Raw genomic sequence first — 20202 nt, 5'->3', positions numbered from 1 at the left:
TATAATGAACATCCTGTCTCCTACAGATGCATTGTGTCAATTAGGTTCTCATGAACATTCAGGATTTAATTCATAGTCACGAACTCCTTCAGGATGAGAAAGTCTCCCACCCATAGTGCTTCCAGGAGTGGGAGTTTCAAAATGGAGGTGTGTGCTCTGAGACTCTTCCAGGAGGAGCACTCAAGAGCTTCCTCAGCAGAGAGGAAGAGAGGTAACTGGTATGGATCAAGTCACAGCTAGTTAACATGGTATGTATTTGAATCTAGCAAGCTAACTCCTTTACACTTCCCTCCTATATGTATATACATGACTAAGTATGAATCCAGGCTGGTTTATTGGTGGTTTGTGCTTTGGAAGATTTATCATGTCCCCCTGCTCTCCTTTCTTCCAGGAAGGTTTCCTTTAGCACCTCCTTGCCACCCACTCCTCCCCATCAATTTACCTAGATCATGTTTTCCAGACCTCATAGTATTTCTTTTGCTTTCGTCTAGATTGTGTCCTATTTTTTCCTTCTAATGCTCTCTATAGGTGGCAATTATTATTGTGTAGTGTTCCCTCAGGGTCCTTAGCAACGTCAAGTAAAAGGGAGTAACAGCTTTTTGTGAGCACTTACTTACCTCTCCAAATACTATTCCAGCTTTTTTCTTTGTTTTCACATGTTGTCTAATATTCATCCTTTTATCAGTCTAGTCCTCAAATCCTTTTTGCATGCACTGTTCCTAGGGCGGTTTTTCCATATTTTGTAAATAGGCATTTAATTTCACTTTAGGCTTATCACTTGCCTTTATATTATTTGGTGCCTTCAGTTTGTCAATAACATTTTGACTTTCAACAGCATTCTCAAAAGTGTTGATATATTTTTTTCAGTTCGAAAACCTTGCAATTTTTTAAAAATTTTAAATATTAATCTCTGGCATCATTCAACTTAAAAAATCTAAACAAATGTGATGGGGGGAGGCCTCACTGGAGCTCTCCTTGAGATTCTCTTTCAGTTACACAGGAAATTTTGATGATATCTCAAAGACTATACATCCATACAGTGGTGATTACACATCTTCCTTTTAAATTACCTGTTTATGAGATCTTCATTTAGAAAAGGTGAAAAATTAGAAAAAATCTTTTGTAAAATAAACATTCTAATTGGAGAAGTGAAAATAAAACAATAGTCAGAAGTAATAGGAAATTAATCCTTTCAAAAATAGCCTGTTTAAACTGAAATAAAACAGTAAAATATGTATAATCTTCTCCTGCATTAGAAAAATGAAAAAAATTAGATTTTCATGGACATAGGTAAAATGCCTTTAAATATAAATCTCAGGTTTACTGCTTGCCACATCTAAGCCATGAAATTATACCCATGGCAGCTTAGTTCCACTAAGCATTTAACAGGAATTTTTGGTTATTTGTTGTAAATCTCATGTTTTTAAAGAATTTGCTGAAATAAAAGTTTAAAAATATTAGGTACAAGGTTTTCCACTGATCCAAAGCAAAAAATATGTTTATCCTCAAAGATAAATATTTAGCATATAGATGAGTATTATTTGGGGAGATGGAAAGGTAAGCTTTAGTTATGTTTTATTTCTTTTAAGGATATAATCTAACTCCAGGACCATGATACAGTTTAAAGGGAAGCAGGTACTATAAATGGTAAAACTGAGGTGGCTTTTCCCTTGCAAAAAGTATAATGCAATCTCAAGAACATAATAGGAAAGCAAAAAACATAACTGTGTGGTTTGTATTTGAAATACAAATATTAATTTTTTTTCCTGCAAATTCATGCTTACTGAAATTAATATAAAGACTTTAGGCTAAAAATTAAGCAGTTTTACATTGGGTGTAGGGCTTTAATAAAATTTATTTGAAAAAAATGCTTGAAGGTCTTACTGAAAAGCTAATATTAAAATAAGATAGATGACAGCAACAAATAATTCTAATGTTTACAAACCAGCTCTTGCAAAAATCACTTTTTTCTAAATAATACATTGGATTTCATGGAATTAATGCTACATGAATTTTGCTTTTCCCAGAGGGAATAAGAATATGTTGTCAGAGTCCAATACTATCTGACCAGGTTCTTTTAGATATTTCACACAAGCAATAACACCAGATTTACTTATTTGAAGATACTTGATGCTTTGCTTGATTTAATAGAGTTATACAACAATGTAGTGAAAACACAGCATAAACACCACATGACAATTGCAGTATGCAGTTAGGACACAATACAACATGATTCCCATGACCAATCTCTAGATGCTCCCTATCATGTCATCGGGCAACCCCAACCACTGGGAAAGAATACATAGATTCAAGCCTGGTGCTCTCTTCAAAATAAATTTTGATGGCCACTCTTTTTTTTTTTTCCCACTTTATGTTTGGCTAAGCCTTGTATATCTTTGTATATGTTGGCCTGTCTAAATCAGGAAGACATCATCTTCTCTTGATTCACTCAGCAAAGGGTGTTTACACAAACAGCTGATCCACCCAACTGACAAAGAGACAGCTGATGCATTTATCCAAAGCAATAGTCTTCTGACCACCCTCTGGTGCCCTTTTTTATTGAGATACGTTCTTCTTTCTTTGCAATAGCTGTACTCACTCCTCATATTCTACTCTGAGTTTCACTAGTGCATGCCTGTGCTCATCTCCTCCGGGCCTCCTTCCATGGTAGGGACTTTTTGATCAGTCACTCACATGCACAAACACACATTTATGTACATGTAAAGTAAATATAATTTCAACATGATTTTCGTGGTATCAGAGATTTATAGAACTAGTTTGTGCTATTGAAGGGTGTGCATCCTGTAAGTGTAAGACTAACACAATGAATTGGGCATTACTGTTATTGAGATGAGGAAAAGTGTTGAGTTTCTTTTAAATAGGTATAGAAAGTTTCTCATTTGTTTATCTGCTAGACTCATGAATCTAAAATAGTAGCTACACTATTTTAGTCATGTCAGATATTAAAGGTTATGAACCGTGTAAATTAATGTGATTGGAAATTATTCTGCTTTCCACCACTGTTTGCATGAATCTTTCCCTTCCCTCTCTCTAGATTATATGAAGTGATAAAAAAGATGCCTAAAATTTAATTAGACTTAGATTAGTTCCTGGTTTAAGTACCCTATGTTATGTATCACAGATAGCTGACTAAGTTTTATGTCATTTGAAACATGTCATTAGCCTCCAACAAAACCCATCTTTTTGCAATTAATGTAGTCAAAATTTTCTGTAGTTTTCTACATCTGCCTCCATAAAGGAGGTTTTGCCATTGTACTTCTGATTAAAAGGAAAATTCCCTCTCATAGAATCAAGGAAGTTGCGTACTTTTCTGTGCTGTTGTAGTTATCTCTGAGTTATCAATTCATTTAAATAAGATGTAAAGAGGTTAACGCTCTGGACAGTGATGATAAGTCTTGCAGGACAGTAGCAAGTTAAGAAAATGGGTATGGTGGGTTGACTTTGACTGGATGCCAGGTGCCCACCAAGCCATTCTATCTCTTCCTCTCCTCAATAGGATAGGGGGAGAAAACATGATTAGAGAGCTTGTGGGTCCAGATAAGGACAGAGAGATCGGTCACCAATTATTGTCACAGGCAAAATAGACTCAATTTGGAGAAATTAATGTAGTTTATTGCAATTAATAGCAAAGGAGAACAGTGAGAATTAAAAGCAAGAAAAGTACTGATAAAAAAAATACAATAACAAATTAGAAATACTTGTTACAGATTTTTTTTAGTTAATTTTTTACTATATTTCCCAGTTGCTGTTTTTTCTTGTCTGCAGTCAATGAAATACTTTTGTAAGTATGGTCCCAAAATTGAGTTAAGTTCTCTCTGTAGTTATAGAGTAAGAGAGAGAAAGAAAGAGAGAACAAACCTCTAGGATTCCCAAAGTAAGTATCTTTCCATCTTGAAATGCAACCTAGACTACTATCCTAAACATAAACAAAGTAAACCACTTAATGATAAGTGAGATTATACTAAAAGGCAGGCAAATTAATAGGTAGATTTTCTTTGGACCCCAGTTTGTTCCAAATAGAGAATTTGGATCTTTTTAATGCCACCCATATTCAATAACTATCTGAAGAAATAGCTGGAAAAAAAATACTGCATGTAACAATGTATTGTTCATGATGGAAATAGAGATTATAATGCAAAATAATATCTTGACATTTATAAAAGTAACATTTAAGCTGAATATATAGAATAATGACCTGTCTAAGACAATTATCTGATGAAGGAACAATTGCCTAAAGGGAAAGCCTTTGTACCTAGTTAAATTCAAATTATATTAAAAATGAAATATTAAATTAAAGAATTTTCACTAAATGGTTAGCACAGCCATAAATACCTGAAAATTCTATCATTCATTATTTCTGTCGTATAATTCTATTTCAAAGTTTGATAAATATCAGTGAATAGGAGTAAGATATGAATTTGCTTTCCCAAAAATAATTGCCCTTAACAATTCTTCTCAAGATTTTTATAAATAATGTAACTGTCCTCAACTGTAATGCAAACAAATGGAAACACTGAAAGACTATTACTGTATATGGCTATCATGCATTAAAATAATGTTACTATGTCACTTAACGTATTAAGTATATCAGTAATTTATATTTTAATATAATTAAAACTAAATGTCTGTCATGGTAACTTCCCTTCAGGTAGTTATGGGCCATTATTAGATCATGCCTTAGGCTTCTCTATGCAAGATTGAAGACCAGCTCTCTCAATCTCTGTTTTTAATTAGGTCCTCTAGGCTTCAGACCATCTGGGTAGCCTTCTTCAGTTTCTCCACGTTTGTTTTGATTCAGGGGTCCCAAAACTGGATAGAGTGCTCCAGATGCAACCTCACCAGGGCTGAGTAGGGAGGAATAAAAGTTTTCTTCATTCTGCTGGTCATACTTCCTCTATACAGATGGGCAAGATTTGTTTTATTTGAGGTAGAAGCACACTGCTAGCTCATATTCAACCTTGTGTTCACCATGTTTCCCTTCTCCTTTCCATCAGAACACCTTTTCGGCCAGGTGCTTCCCAGATTCCCCTGCTGGTATGTACCCTTATTCCCTCTCAGATGCAGGTCTTTGCATTTCTGATCCTTGAACTCCGTGAAATTTCTATTGGCCCAATACTCAAGTTTATCAGTCTCCCTGCTCCAAACCCAAGGTCGTAGTTTAAATTCCTAATGTTAGGGTGAATTCAAGGACAAATCCCTGTATAGGAACATCACAGATTCCTGACATGAAATAAATTTCTTGATAATTTGAGCAGAATGTGTAGTAAATGTCCCTGGCCTACAGCCAATAGCCACCCTTTCTTCATAGTCATGAGAAAGGGTATTTGTACAGATATCAAAGCAGAATGAAGAAGACCTATCAGAAGTACTGAGTAGAACTGAAAGGAAGTAGGTCCTACAAATTCGTGCTTATCAGAAGTCTGTAATGTAATCAGAATATAAATCTCTGGAACATGCATGTCTCTCTACAAGGCCACTGATTTGAAGTTTCAGTCTACTTTTATGTTTCTTATTATCATTGTCTTTCATCATTGCCTGTTTCACTGGCCTTTTTGATGTTTGTCCAATTGCAAGCTATGGAAAGAGTCACTACAGCTTCTTATATCCACGACAACCAAAACAAATGCAATAAATGCTGTTTATTTTCCTCAGGCATGCCTATAGAATTAGAATCCTCATCTTGTAGTTACCAGCTCATCTGTCCCCTTAAAGCCATGAATCTACATGTTTTTAAAGTACTTGTAGAGCAGGCAGGTGATAACATTTCTCATACATGCCACACAGTAGTGTCTTCTTAGAATTTAAGATTGATTTTCTTCACAGCACTTTGAAATATCTTTTTTTAGAAACTGCTGAAAAACTAAGCCAATTTGAAAGACAGAAGAGAGGAACAGAAGCTTCTTTGGAAATCTGAACATCAGTTATAGTGAAAACTAAAATAAAGTCTTTGGAAAAATAGATTCATCTGCTCTTAATTCTTACATGCTCAGATAATAAAAACAATGTCTATTGTTTGACATACGCTCTGTACACTGTCCAGGAAAATACCAGTGAGGACAAACCAAAACAAAATGTTCAATATTTCCTCATTAAAAATTTCTTAAGTTCACAGTAGTCGTACTGGGTTAATTGACTTTATTCATAGCACCAGTGTGCTGTTGTGTTTTACATATGTAACAAAAATAGTGTTGACAATACAACAATGTTTTAACTATTGCTGATGAGTGCTTACACAGCACCAAGGACTTTCTGTTTGTCACTCCATCCCCCAGTGAGTAGACTGAGGGTGCACAAGATACTGGGAGGAAACACAGCCAGGACAGCTGACCCCAGCTGACCAAAGGGATAACACATACCATATGGCACCATGCTCAGCTATAAAAACTCAAGAGGAAGGGAAAGGGTTCAGGATTATGGTATTTGTGCCTCTTACACATGGTGAAGCCCTGCTTTCCAGGTGATGGCTTGACATCTGCCAGTTGATAAGAAGTAGTGAATTAATTCTTTCCTTGATTTGCTTGTGTGTGAAACTTTGCCTCACTTATTAAACTGTCTTTATCTCAACCTGGGAATTTTCAACTCATGCTTTTCTAGGGGAGTCTTCACTTTAGGTAGGGAAGTGAGTGAGCAACTGGCTAGGGTCTTAGGGTCTCTGGCCAGGGTTAACCCACCACAGTAGTTTGGGAAGATAGGTTATTTAAAATGTGTTCTATTTAAATGTATTTAATTAAGCATATTATAATAATGCATTTTAAAAATCCAACACACCTATAGAGTAGATGAAATACTTGTTTCTATAAAAGTTTGTTTGATGTAGAATTCAAAGGAAGCACTGCTGAAGAAGCTTTCTACTGATTCCTGAATACAGCCTTTAATATACCCAATATAAAATGTAATTGCTTTAGGGTATGTATTTCAGGGTTGAAAATAAGGAGTCTATAAAGTGGTTTTATGTGGTTTTAAGAGGTATTTAGATTCAGGTTTTGACTTTTTTTTTTTTACTGCAAGTTGGCTGTTTTCTATTGTCTCAGTTTATTCATTCCAATTCCTTAACAGATACGCATACTTTCTGTCTAATTTCTTTTTCGTATGATTTATGTTTAATTTTTTATGTCTCTCTTCTGTCAGTTCAATTTCCTATCCCTGTTTTTTAAAATATAAATATTTCTCATCATTAAACTTTCTCTTTTTATGTCATTACCTTTATATTTAAATCCTAACTTCCACTAGTTAACAAAAATAATGGAGTACAAAAATAGCATTGAATCATCAATGAGGAGCTTCAGGCATTGAGAATTAAATCAACAGAGGAACAGAAGTAAAATATGGAACCACTTAAAGTAATAAGAAAAGAACAAATTATTCATAATGTTGTTTTTAAATATGGTTTCGATATTAATATGATACCAATAGAAAAGAATGATATAATACAGAGCAACATGTGCAATTGTAGTGTCTACACACTGGATTACAGGATGAATTATGAGATATCATGGGGATGCAAAATGTCTTTTCTTAAGCTTTTTTTTCCCCATGATTACTTGTAGAGGGCAATTATGTGTCCCGTTGTTCCTCAGATGTACAGTATAGTCAGGGCTGAAAAATTAACATCTTAATGTCCCTAATACTGAAACCAGAACCATTGTCTCAGAGAAGCAATAAACACGGGCCAAAGTTTTTAAAAGAATATGAACAGTAATTTTGTATTGTTCCAACTGATAAGGCTTTATTTATGTATTATTAGTTTCATTTAGAAATTACACATGTGAGTTTAGGTGGATGGAATTATTTATCATTTTTTTAGCACATTGTAACAGAATAACACAGGTGTAACAGGGAAAAATTTGCAATCTTTCCTCAATGAACTCCAGAGCTATTAGTTCCTAGTTCAATTAAAGCTGAAATTCTCATAATTATGAGACCATTATTTGGGACATTTGGTAGAGGGAACAGAAGCACAGGTAGTGATTTCCTCACTCCTTCTGGTAACAAGGAGTAATAACGATAAGAGAATGGCCTGGAGTTGTGTCATGGGAGGTTTAGGCTGGATATTAGAAAAAGAATGTTTGCCCAGAGGGCAGTTGGGTACTGGAAGAGGCTCCCCAGGGACGTGGTCACAGTATCAAGCTTGACAAAGTTCAAGAGGCGTTTGAATGATGCTGTCAGGCACATGGTGTGACTCTTGGTGAGGTCCTGTGTGGGGCTGGGGATTGGACTCGATGATTCTTGTGGGTCCTTTCTAATCCAGCATAGTTTGTGATTCTGTGATTACCTACTGGTTTCACCCCCTGCTTGCCCAGAGAAAAGTAAGTCACAATTTAATGATATCCATCAATCTTACTCATTCACTGTGCCCAAAGGTACTTCTAGATATCTGAACCTTCTCTGTTATCCTACTTTTTCATGTCTTCTCCCATTATGCCTCTCTGCTGATGCATTTCCACACCATCACAATTTGAAAGAAAGAGACACATAGGGCTTAGCTTCAGCTGGCCATGTTAATTTATAGGATCTGACATGATTTGACAAGTCTATCTCCAATTCCAGTTTTTGTCTCAGACTGCTTCTCATCTCTAACAAGATTGCAAATGTAAGTGTGCATATGTGTGGACATGCAGAAGCATACGCACATGAGTACATATCACAGAGTAACAGAATGGGTCAGGTTGGAAGGGATCACAGTGGGATTATCTGGTCCAACCTCCCTGCTCAAGCAGGATCATCCTAGAGCACATTGCACAGGATTGTGTCTGGATGGTTCTTGAATATATCCAGTGAGGGAGACTCTACAACTTCTCTCTGTAATCTGTTCCAGTGCATAGTAATTTGGAGGTTATTGGTTTTACATCGTTTAAAATTAATGTAATATCAAAATTCATATACTCACTATTTTTATATACTTTTGGTTTATTCAAAGTTATAATGAGAAAAAATAATGAGTAAAAAGATCAGAGCCAGTCATCTGTACGAAGAGAACTCCTATGGACCTCATTACACTGCCTGCACTCAACACAATCAGACACACACATGAATGCTAGTCACCTTTTATTATGCTCGTAAAGAGGAATATGGGCTCATAAAAAGTGTAGTTGGCAACTTTATAAAAGCATAAAAGCTTGGTTTTAGTGGTTCCTTCATAGCTACCTAACAAAACAGTTAAAAAAAAAATAGTTAACAAATAGTTATGTAACAACTGCCTTATTTAACACTGTAAAATGAGTATTTTCACTGTATATTAGTTCATAAGGAGGTAGACTGTCCTATTCTACCTGCATTTCAAAATTAAATGCAAAAAAAAATTTTAACTTGTTTGATGTAGTCGAAACGTTAACAATTAGAACTGCGTAAATATTAAAAAGTCATCTTTTGAAAGAATCATTCCATTTCTGCTAGATATTTTTGTACATTTTATTGTTTCTTTTCTGGATAGTCCTACCTAAATACTCTCTTCTCACAAATATTTAAGGAATTATTATTTTTATTAAAAGTATTCATTTTTCATGTGGACAGATGCATTATTTTTTAATTTGTTGCTCATCATCTATTTGCTTATTTAAGACCTTCATTAATGCAATCACAAACAAAAAGATCACGTAGGTAAGCTCTCCTCCTCTGAAATGAAAAATGGCAATAGGGAATAACCACAGAAGTTTAACACTCACAGACTGCATTTTATTTCAACAAAACTTGACCACTCATGAAGTTACACAAACATACTGAAAATCTCTGAAAACAACAACTCTGAAATTTAGAGTTTTGGGGCTTTCCTTGATTTTATTTCAAAGTAAAGCTCAACTGCACCCAAACCTTCAGTACCTAAGCTAGTGGATGACAGTGATAATTGTTACAGTTTGTCTTATGTTCCAGAGAATCATAAGAATATATATAAGAATATAATATACATATCTTTAAAGAATAGTATTTTACTAAGATCATCTGTCATACAATCTTATCGCTCCATAAAAAGATCTTTTCCATTGATGTGTTTTCTTACAGTTTCTTTTTTTACATGGGCTCCCATATACTCACTATCTATTGTCCTTTGTTCGTAGGATGTACAAAAAATTTGCAAAGTTTGGGTTGCTGAAGGTAAACTATTTGACAAAGATGTAAGTTTCACATTCAAGTCCAAAATCCTTTAAAAAAGTAAAGCAGTTCTACCCAGCTCTGGTGAGGCCATGCCTGGACTGCTGTCTCCTGTTCTGGGCTCCCTGGAGAGACATGCAGATCAAGTGAGTCCAGAAAAGAGTCATGAAGATGCTCAAGTGATCATTTGTCCTGTGAGAAGAGACTGAGGGAGAGTAAGTCTTCAGCCTGGACAAGAGAAGGCTCTGTGGGATCTCATCAACATTAATAAACACCTAAAGGGAGAGTGCAAAGAGTATGAAGCCAGGTTCTTTTCAGTGGTACCCAGTGTCAGGAGTAGAAGCAGTTGGCACAAACTAAAACACAGGATGTGACACCTGAACATTAGGAATCACTCTTTTACTGAGGGTGATTGATTACTGATAAAGATTGCCCAGAAAGTTTGTGAAGTCTTCCTTCTTGGAGATATTAAAAACATAAATGAACACAACCCAGAGTAGCTTTCTCTGGTTGACCTAGCTGTAAACAGGGAATTTGGCTGAGATGATCTCCAGAGGTGCCTTGTCACCTCAGCTGCTCTGTAGTTCTGTGAAAAAAATTATACAGTTGCTCAGTGAAGAATGAAATGAAAATGACTAAGTAATGCTTGAATGTATTCAGATATTATTGTGTAGAACAGTGGTCACACTTCTATAAGTCTTATACGATTTTACATGATTTTTTTGTTTTAGTATATCTTGTAAAGATGTTTCAACAGTGACTAGTGAAGTTTATGAATCAATGCACCTGTAAACTCAAGTTTTCCAAATGTTCTGTTTCAGTAATTGCCTAACTCTTCATATTGTATTTTCTCTATTAAAAAATACTAACCCATATTTAAGACATAAATATACAGAAAACTCTGTATATAATATATACGCATATATGTAAATATGTGAAATTTTAAATTACTAATAAAGAAGTGTTAGTGTAAATTATTGAAAGAAAGTGATCATGAGATTTAAAAAAAATCTACCTGTAACCTCAACCTGTCTTGTAATCTCAAATGACAACTAAGTAAAATATAATATTAGGACAAAACAAAATCTTTAACTGAACTTATTTTTTATTAAACGTAATGTGAAAAAGTTACAAAACAGTATCTAGTGAATTGTTTTCTCATCTTCAATTGTCAATGCTCTATGATGGTACAAGATACAAATAAACATCATTTGGGAGTTTATTAAGAAAGTTCACGAGTTAGTACTAGTGCCAGAAGATGCCTATAAAATCTTAGGGATTTTTCTAATGGCAGCTGTATATCACTCCTGACACAGTTTTACGTGGTTTTGTAGATCTAAACAACCAGAAGGAAACTACTTCATCTAGTAGTGCAATATATTTCTATTTCAATCTGAAAAAGTGTCTCATAAATTAATTTAGACAGATCGTAAAATAAAATTTGTTGACACTACATTACAATGAAATGAAAAGTATAATAGTTTTAAATTGAAAACATTAAAATTAACACAATAATGTGATGAGATCAATCAAGATGACCAGATTTATAGAACACTTTACACATGGAATGAAGTTTTCCAAAGAGTGTTAAAGTGAAAAATGAAAAAAGCACATAGTGGATAAAAAAATCTTCACATCACTAAAATTTTAGTCTTCAAAGAGATTTAAGATGAAGTATAAAAGAGTAGGATAGTTTTTCAAATGTTTAGGTTAAGTGAAAAGGAAAAGCAAGTACTAAAACTACTCAAAAAGCACTTGGAGTTTTAAAGAATAACTTTGCAGCAGTGCTTGGATAAAACTTGTACCTTGAAATGGGAATTCAGCAATGATTACAAAGACACTCCTCCCCCCATTTTTTTTTCCTTTTCAGAGTTAATTACTGAGAGGCAAATTCCATTTTGCTAGTATTTTTAAAATCTCTTTGATGGCCTAATTCACAAAAGTCAGTGTGAGAGAGTTAGGTTAAGACTGTTTTGAAAAGATTAATCACTTCATGAATTGTTAGAAAACACACCATGAGACAGAAAAGTAAACATCAGCATGCTTATATTTTTTTAATATGATGTAAGTAAAGTAGGACAACTGGGAACAGCAATAGAAATGCTCTCTTAAAAATCTGTATTAAGATCTGTATATAAAGTCACATAGCATTCATGTTTGGCTTAAAGTTGATTTCAATATTCTGTTCATTTTCAGCTTGTGCAAGGCAGCTGAGAAAAACAGATCCAAAGGATTTCTGAAGCTAGACACAGTTTCTGCCACTATCAAAACTGACAAAATTTTAACTGCAATATTGTCAAATTTCAGGAAGAAAATATTCCTTCAGTTTTCTACTTTTATATTAAGGAGCAATGTCAGTGGTTGTCAGTCATCTGTTTAAGACAATGAGTCATAATCTTTACCCTGGTCAGTTATTATCAGAAGTCTGATTGATTGATTGAATTATATAATTTTAGAAAATACGATATTGCCTTCCAGCTTGCACTGACAATCATAATGTTGAAATAATGTCTAGATATCTCAGTGTGAGATTGCTCCAATGTGCTTAGTGCAACGCATATGTGTGAAGGAAAGAGAGAAAGACCATCCTCATGATTTAAATATGTGTGAAACTGATACTCTAAGGGAAAAACATTATATTTGACCTCAATATCCAAATGCAACTGGGAATATATTTTGTAGAAGATATTATTCAGTGCAGGTTGTTAGTGTCAGCTCAAGTATTTTCAGCACTGCAGAGAAATATGAAATTTGCTGCCCTCGGTGGTTAGGGGGATGTGGATGGACTTCTTTTTTTGTATAAAAAAGAGTTGGAAAATCTTGGAATGAATACAGAGAAGTTGTCAGAGTAAGTAGAAATGAGACAAAATTAAAACAAAGGATAATGTGGGCCCGTTCCTAAGTGGAGGAAGGGCCCTGGTTACAGAGGAAGCAGAGAAGCCAGAGTTACCGAATGCCTTCTTTGCTTCAGTCTTCACTGACAAGATCAGACCTCAGAAATCTCTGACCCAAGAGACCAGGGTGAAGGAATGTTGGAAGGGAGACTTTCCCTTGGTTCAGTTGGATTGAGTTAAGAACTCCTAGGCAAATTTGGCATCGCCAAGTCCATGGACCATGATGGGATGCATCCACAAGTGGAAAGGGAGCTGGTAGACACCATAGCAAGGTTGCTCAGGATCATCTTCGAAAGGTTGTGGTGATCAGGAGAGGTGCCTGAGGACTGGAAGTAGAGCAAATTATTCTATGATTCTATGATTCTATTCTATGATTCTATTCTATGACTTCAAGTCTGTAAAAAGGGCAAGAAGGATGACCCAAGGAACTCATGGCCAGTCAGCCTCATCTCAATCCCTGGAAAGGTGATGGAGCACCTCATTCTGGAGGCCATTTCTATCCACATAGATGACGAGAAGATGATAAGGAGTGGACAGCATGGGTTCACTAAAAGTAAATCATAAGTGACCAACCTGATTTTCTTACATCATGAAACAACTACCTGGATGGATGAGGGAGACACCAGTGGATATTGTCTACCCTGACTTCAACAAGGATTTCAACACTGTCTCTAACAAATCCTCATAGGCAAACTCAGGAAGTATAGACTGGGTGAGTGGACAGTGAGGTGGAGTGAAAATTGGCTGAATGACAGTTCCCAGAGGGTCGTAAATGGTGGCACAGGGTCTAGTTGGAGGTTTGCCATTAGTGGTGGCCCTCAAGATTCTATATTATTTAACTTATTCATCGATGGCTTGAATGAAGGGGTAGATGACTCCTCCTTAAGTTTGCTGATGACACAAAGCTGGTAGAAATGGCTGATACCCCAGAGTACAGTGCTCCAGAAACATCTCCACAGATTGGAGAGATGGAAAGAGAAGAACCTACTAAAATTCAATAAGTGCAAATGCATGACCCTGCACCTGATTGTCACAATTTAGGAATGGTACTCCTCAATTCAATGCCCCCACTAAGACTCTCCCAAACCGGATGCCGCTGGCTCGCTGCCCCCTTCCCCTCCCGCTTTCCATTCCAGTGCAATGGAGTTGAGAATTGGAGGCACAAAAGGGGAACATCACGGGTTGGGATAAGAACAATTTACTGGAAACAGCAACGCAATAAGAAAATGAACAGTAACAATATAAATAACAAAGTAGAAGGGAGGATGATTCACATGCAAAATACTCACCAAACCTGAGACAATGAACAAAGGTAGACGATGCCCCAGGGTTTTTTCAACTGGAAACCACACCCTTCTTCCGAGAAGCCAGAGAGCACACCTTGGAGAACCCTGCCCCTGGCAATGACATGAGGTGGACACTAAAATCCTGGCTGAAACTAGGACACGGAGAAAGAATAACCCCAGGCACCACTACAGGAGCTGAGCTGCTGGAAAGCAGCTCTGAAGAGAATGACCTGGAGGTCTTGGTGGACAACAAGCTGTCAATTACCAATCGTGTGCCCTTGTGGCCAAGAAAGCCAGTGGTATTCTGGGGTGCCAGCAGGTCAAGGGAGGTGATCCTACTGCTCTACTCAACCCTGGTAAGGCCACATGTGGAGTCCTGTGTCCAGTTCTGGGCTCCTCAGTACAAGAGAGACATGGAGCTCCTGGAGCAGGTCCAGTGGAGGGCTACAAAGATGATCAAGGGTCTGGAGCATCCCTCTTATGAGGAAAAGCTGAGGGACCTGAGCCTGTTCAGCCTCAAGAAGAGATGACTGAGAAGGGAACTCATCAGGATCTATAAGTATCTGAAAAGAGAGTGTCAAGAGAATGGAGCCAGGCTGTTCTTGGTGGTGTCAAGCAATAGGACAAGAAGCAACAGGCAGAGATGCACGAGAAGTTCCACCTGAATATGAGGAAGAACTTCTTTACTGTGTGAGTGACTGTCCACTGGAGCAGATTGACCAGAAAGGTTGTGGATTTTCCCTGCCTGGAGATGTTCAAGAACCATCTGGACACAGTCCTGTGCAATGTGCTCTAGGATGACTCCGCTTGAGAAGGGAGGTTGGACCGGATGTAACCCACTGTGACCTGACCCAACCTGAACCATTCTGTGGTTCTATGAAATGCTCTGAAATGCTCATAAGACATTTAATCAAGAATTTCCAAGTACTGTGTATATTTAGCAGTTACTATCCCCATCATCAAATATAGATAAATAAAGAAAAAAATGTGTTAGCTTATACAGAAAAACAGATCATTACTATTTTGCAAAAGAAATTGTGCTCAAATAGAGACATGGGTAGAAAGAGAACAAATCTGAAGAAAATTAATTTTCTGTTGTTGCAGAACCATATGCACTTGGAAAATGCTAGCGCCTGCTTTGATGCAGGGGATGTTATGGCTCACTAATTCTCAAAGTGACAGAATCCTTATAATCCTTAAAATATACTGCAGATATTTTTGGCAAAGGTCCTTGTTTTGAAACAGTGGGTTATTTTAAGTGGCAAAAGGTTCTGTGTTGACTGGTCAGTTGGATGTTTAAGATCAGAAAATACAGATCAGATCTTTTGAAATAGTCTTCCAATAAAAAAACTAAATTTAACATTTATTATAGAAAATGAATAAAAGCCAACCAAAAAACCAAACCAAACAAACAAATGAAGAAACCAAAACCAGATTTAGAAACTCCCTAACAATCAGCAGGAGTTCATGTGAGAGAAGCACTGTAGTGTTTACCTTATTTAGTCTGAGGACTTAAAAGCCCCTGTGTAATAAAGATATTTCTCAATATCAAGTCAGTTTGAACTGTGGATATTCAGCTTTATGGTCTTGAAATATATCCTCGGAGCTCAATTGCAGCCTCTTAGGGCTGCACCTGCCAGGTTGGATGAAAAATTAGTTGCATCTGGAACCAAATATGAAGAACATTGTTGGAAAAAAATCTGAGTTCAGATTCTTTGATATCAATTTTAAGGAATTTACTTTCATAGTGGGAGAGAGGACTAGGAGGAGAGAAAAGGTGTTTATTTGAAAGGTATTCTAAACCAACAAAAATAGGAAAGTATTAATTGCTCATCTACTCTCTTCTCCACAACAGAAAATTTACTCTACCAAACATAGACGTGGTGATTAGATATAACAAGATGGAATAGATGGACCTAATATTTAGCAGTTATTATTCATAGTTCTGGAAGTTATGGTGAACAACTATTGAATTACTTATTTACTGGATTTGAAAATAACACAGGCTAAAAATTGCCTGGAGTTGCAGAAGCAGTCTTGGTCTTAGAAGATTGGTGACATTAATGCTGCTTGAGTGGTCTGGGTTTCAAGGCTCTCCTAAGATGAGGAATCAGACAGTTGTAAGTGTGATCACTGGAAGTTGCCTCAGAGAATTATGCTGACTATCTGCTCTTTCTGTGTCATTCAAGATCTGGTGCAGCTCAGCAAAAAGACAGTGGAAGAGCTTCCTAGAGCTAGCATTTCAGCAACAACTACAGTAAGTGTTTTAGCCTGGAAGTCACTCTCCAATCCACTGCATTCTGTGTAGATGCATTTGCAAGTTGTAGTGATATACAGCAATCCACAAAAAGACTTATGGAAAATGTTCAAAAGACAGTATAAATGGTTTGCTTATATTCTGTTTTATTTCTTTTTGTTTACTTGTTTTTTTCTTATTGCTGTTTTAAGCTATTTTATTTTTATTACCAATACACTATATGTAACTGTGACACAATATTGCTGAAGTCATTATTGACCCCTAATGAAAGGATGAGAGAGTAATTTCCTTCCCTTCCCTTCCTTCTCCTCCCCCTTCCCCTTTCCCCTTTCTCCTTTCCCCTTTTCCTTTTGTCTGTTTTAAGGAGAATTTATCCTCCTTCTCTAGGCAGATGTACTCTCTGCTGTTACAAAAGCTTTGGATGAACAAGATTAGCCATGCATTTATTCAAGATGAAGAGGGTCTTGGAACAACAACAACAACTACAACAACAACACCACAAAGAAGCAAAAAACCCCACAAAACCAAACTCACCAAAACTAGAAAACCCCCCAACCAAAAACAAAGGCAGAGGTGACTGTCATCTACTTATGCTTTTTTAATATGTACATTATTCATATAATATGTATACACACAGATATATATATATATCTATTTATCTATATATATATATATCTCTATTTATCATTTGTATACATATACACATACTAAATATGTGTGTAGAATGTGTATATACATTATCTACTACATAATGTGTACATGCAGTACGTGTACATGCATATATATATTATTTGTATGATACATAGTCCACATATACACTATAGTGTAGGCATAATAAAAATATCTTTCTCCATAATATGTTAAATTGTATAATCTTTAAAAGCATTGAACTTGTTTTGTATTATTTCAGTGAAGTTACATGAGTTTTAAATCAGCATGAAAGTAGAAAGAACACTTTATAGTGAAAGACTGTAATAAAATAAGATTCTGTGTGAGTTCATATTCGCCTTCTTTCTGTCAGTTCCATATCTTTTATTCCTATCTCGCTCAATGTGTTTTCATTTTTAAAAAATTGCTATTTCACGTAACTTATTTTTTATCATTTTACAGTTCTGTATAATCTATGTTTCATTGCCCCAACAGCTTCCTTAAAATTAGTAATTTTATTAACATTCTTCCTCATGTCAGTAGAAGCACACAAGACTAACATAATTTCTAACAGAATCTCTCTTGAATGTCACCTTTTTATTCCAGCTCACTTTCACTTCTGTGGTGGATTGACCCAGCTAACAACTAAGCACCAGCTGCTCACTCACTCCTTGCCCCCAGAGGAAAGAAGGAGAAAACTGTAAGAGCAAAAGCAAGAAAAACTCATGAGTTGAGATGAAGACAGATTAAAAGAAAAAGGAAAGAGAGAGAAAAAAAAACAAAAACAAGTGTTGAAGAGGCAAGCACTTACCACCTCCTACCAGCAGAACAATGACTGGCCTCATACAGACTCTAATGGTACTTTGGAAAGACTGCTCCTCAGTTTATTGGTAAGTGTGATGTTACACAGTATGGGATATTCCTTTAGTCAGCTGAGGTCAGTGGTCCTGGCTGTGTCTGGTCCCAAACTCTCACCCACCTTTGGCATTCTCGCCAGGGGACAGCAGAGTAAGAAACAGAGGTGGTCTTGATGTTGTTCAAGCACTGCTCTGCAATAGATAAAACGCTGGTGTGTTATCAAGACTGTTTTAGCTACAGATGCAAAACACAGCACAATTTGAGCTGCTTTTAAGAAAATTAGTTCCATCCCAGCCAGACCCAGTACAAGTTTTACCTTTAAACATGGGAACATATGGTGTCTTATACTTGTTATAAATTTTTTTGTGACATCTCTCCTCAGTGCTTTACAGTACGAATTCTGATTTACTATCATTTGATTCTATTAGAAGAATGGCCTGTCTTGGTGTTTTTTATCTGTTTTGTTCTACTACCTTTGATGGAACTCATTATACTCTTAAATTTTCCCCCCTAGTTGTATTTCATTATTGTACACTCCCTTGCTTCTCCTTTGACTCTTGATTCCTCCTCCAGAGAGAGCTGGTGCTCTTGACTACAGCGACAGTTCCACCTCTCACACAGAAGCAATGTCTTTATTGTATATCCAACTTCTCATTTGCTGTAACAATGTTATGCAGTTTGTACTAGACGTCAGGAGGTAAAACTGATTAGCTCTGTAACTGCACTGAGAAGCTTAGGTATTGCATGAGAATACTAGTAGGAAGGTACCAGAACTCCTTGTTCTCAGATGAGTGTCCTTACCAAATATTACCTCATGTGTGCACACATGCATCTTTCATACCTTCCTGTGACTTCACATTTTTGAAGCTGTGTCACTGGTCAGAAAAAAAGTCTGGAAAAGATTCCATTTCTTTAATCTGTACAAATCTATACCCTGCTAAATTAGGAAATTCTCAGGGAAATTGGGAGTTATTGTTTTTAACTTATGAGGAGTAAACTGAAATTAACTTTGTTCCTTCTAAGTCAGTCTTTCAGTTCTTAGAATTATTGTTGTGTTACTAAAAATGTACAATGCATATATTTACACAATTCCTCCTCTCACCTGAATAATGGCAACCTGAGAGAGGGCTGTAGGAGTGCGAGTCATCTGCATAAAAATGAATTTAATCAAAAGCCATCTGACTCAAATTTGTTCTTGAATTCAAAACAGATACTATAAAGTGTACTTACATTATTTTCAAGACTTTTCAGTGCTTAGCAGTAGAGCTATAAGAAATGAACTATCTGTTAACATTATTCTGCTCTAATCTTAAATGAAGAGAGCTTCAACAAATTAATGAATTATTCCATTCAGCTGAAGAGAGGCATTGTAGTATGAAAGACTTTCAATTCTGTAATGCAAATTAGACAAAAACAAATCAGATTGAAACAGGCCTCTGAAACAGACAAGCTATACTTTCTAAAATCTGCAGCGTATTTCAGTGTATTCTCATTGTCTTGATTATGAGAAACAAAAATATTACATAGTCATGGGTGACAGGTTTCAACATCTCCTGTCCTCTTTTCAGATATTGAAGGCTTTTATTTTATTTTGCTTTGGTTTACTTTACTTTATTTCATTTAGCAGTCCTTACCACAAGAGTGATATTTGTCCTTTCAACAGCAAAAGCTCTTTCATTTCCACCCCTCTAAAATCTTAATACAGTCTCTCTCTCAGCCTGGGTTCCAGGCACTGATGGTCTATAAAAGTCATTCTGCTTCTGCCCTTCACACTCTTCTGTAGAAATTATTTCCTTGGGCAAGAAAAGGACAAGGCAAAGTTTGCTTATTATATTTACACCTAAATCCTGGAATGATTTATTCGTAACCACAGAGGCACGTAATACAGTATTGCTATTGCTAGTAACAGGCCATTAGTTTTTAGTGAATTTACAAGGCCTCAGGACTAAGGCAGTGGAAGTGTGATTGTAACGTAGGGAAAAGAGGTAGGAACAAAGTGTGTGCATAACATTTTAACTGCATTATTATGCTTCATTTTCTGTAAAAATTAGATCTAGATTTATAGTGATTCTTGAATTAGACCATTAGGATTTATGTTATGCTAATGGTGAATTCTTTTCTACCTATATATTTGTGTAAGATTTGCTTCCTA

At 36.0% G+C, this 20202-nt stretch overlaps 1 long non-coding RNA gene across 2 annotated transcripts in view; it reads right to left on the bottom strand.

The window, feature by feature from the left end:
* Window positions 1–9932: 9932 nt before the first annotated feature.
* LOC135409874 (uncharacterized) overlaps window positions 9933–20202 on the bottom strand; it is a 52814-nt gene continuing 42544 nt past the window's right edge. Inside the window, exons 3-5 of one of the 2 annotated variants that reach the window (XR_010428403.1) lie at window positions 18004–18241; window positions 17786–17890; window positions 9933–10693 (exon numbers count right to left, since the gene is read on the bottom strand). This is a non-coding gene — a long non-coding RNA (uncharacterized LOC135409874). The remainder of the gene's footprint in view (window positions 10694–17785; window positions 17891–18003; window positions 18242–20202) is intronic. The other variant, XR_010428404.1, reaches the window with a different exon arrangement.

The sequence above is a fragment of the Pseudopipra pipra genome, chromosome 2 (genome assembly GCF_036250125.1).
Source record: "Pseudopipra pipra isolate bDixPip1 chromosome 2, bDixPip1.hap1, whole genome shotgun sequence".
Taxonomy (NCBI): domain Eukaryota; kingdom Metazoa; phylum Chordata; class Aves; order Passeriformes; family Pipridae; genus Pseudopipra; species Pseudopipra pipra.
Note: the sequence above shows the minus strand (reverse complement) of the source record. Positions and strands in the feature narration are given on the sequence as shown.